At 32.2% G+C, this 1,761-nt stretch overlaps 1 long non-coding RNA gene across 1 annotated transcript; it reads left to right on the plus strand.

The window, feature by feature from the left end:
- The first annotated feature begins 243 nt into the window (after positions 1–243).
- Positions 244–679, plus strand: LOC133816781 (uncharacterized). The gene is made up of 2 exons (XR_009885460.1): positions 244–420; positions 571–679. It is a non-coding gene; the product is annotated as an uncharacterized LOC133816781 (long non-coding RNA).
- The last annotated feature ends 1,082 nt before the right edge of the window (positions 680–1,761 follow it).

A 1,761-nucleotide genomic window follows, 5' to 3' on the forward strand; every position in this document is an offset into this window, starting at 1 on the left:
TTCAAATCTATCTTGGGTACCAATTGCTATAGTCCTGAGTACTCAATTATTGTAGGGTTAGATGTTTCCCGGTTCAAATAAATATAGAGTAAGAATAAAACTATTGCAATACTTGTTATAACCAATATCTATTAGTTCTATAAAATAATTACTTCTAATTCATGCTTAATATAAAGAAAGAAAACAAAGGGGTTTCGGTTTTTTTTTCACTTATTCAGTTATGTGTGTTTCCTTACACAATTGGGGTATATATAATCAGTCAAAATTAGTAAGGAATATACTCTATACTAGATTCATTCTCTTCATCAAAAATAACAAAAGATTCATTCTCATTACCTTATTACTCCCTGTTGCAGACCAGGTTCTAAATGTCATGTTCATCCACATGAGAGGGGTATAGTTGATTTCCACCCTATATATGTGAGTGACCTTCCAGTCTAGTCTCAAAATTTGGGGAACTGAAAGCTCCTTCCAATTCACTGTCTATTTTTTGGGTTAATTTAGTTTCTGCTTATCTATTTTGTTTATCTTACATGTTAGTTATCTTCTATTTGTTTTCCGTTTTGACAGTTCCATTCAAATGAGGCTAGTGGATCTATGAAACCAATTACTTATGGTTCCATATAATTAACGACAGTTGACCAATCAAGATTTAGAAGGACTCGAGTTACTGAGGGTGGTATGATTCTTTTTGCAGCCATCATTGTGCCTGCTCTTATTATGACTTTTATTTGTGAATGTATTTTGATTATTAGGAAAGATCTCTTTTTGAAAAGCGTTCTCTCATATATACATATATATAAATATATATAGGCATGTGTTCTACTCAGATAAATTTGAACCATCTAAGATTACTACTAAGCACACCCAAAGCTTCACCCTATCAACCCAAGACCTTTAATTATAGGCACACTCTATAACCATTTAATCTTGGTTGTATGTAGTACAAGAAATGACCCACCAGTCACATCTACAATTGGCTAACCAACATAATTAGTTGTTACATCATATAAGAGGGATCATAGAATATATATTTATATATATTGATTGTTGTACGTTCATTTGGCTTTGATCAGCAGTAGCAGTTTTATAAGCTTAGGACACACAATTACGCAGGTAATCCCTGAATTAAGGTACTGTATCAACTTGCATTTATTATGATTCTTGAACCATTTTTTCCCTCCATTAACTGAGTGATGTAGATTGATGGTCATGGAGATTAATTGTCATTGGAAGCCTACTTTTTTCTGTAAATTTCTACAAAATTTACTATGAAATGTATTGTTATGAACTTATGGCATATACTATGGTGGAAGTTCAGTACATTTCAAGGAGCTGTAACTATGTCTGGTGTGGTAGGGTGTTAAGTCTTTGTATTGTTGTTTATTTCTCTGTTCCGTTAGTCTTTGTATTTTGTTAGTTCACTTTCTTTTCAGTGTAATTCCCAGGTGTAGATCTTGGTGTATTTTGTCTGTTCTAGTTCTTGTTGGCTGGTTCAGATATCTCTGTTGTGTTATTAATCTATTTGGATGTTATGTTTGGCACCAGTTATTAAAAACAAAAAAGATATCTAAACTCTACTACTGATCATGTGATTCTAGTTTTTTTTCCTGTATCCAAGATACAGGAATTGTTAACTGAGTTATGATGAGTAAACTTTATTTAATTGGGGTTTCTCATTGGCATTGGCTGTTGAAACTTTATTTAGTTTTGCTTCACTCTATTATTCATCATGGTTTTTGTAAGTGTTGATGATTTTTA

Source organism: Humulus lupulus, chromosome 2 (genome assembly GCF_963169125.1).
Source record: "Humulus lupulus chromosome 2, drHumLupu1.1, whole genome shotgun sequence".
Lineage (NCBI taxonomy): Eukaryota > Viridiplantae > Streptophyta > Magnoliopsida > Rosales > Cannabaceae > Humulus > Humulus lupulus.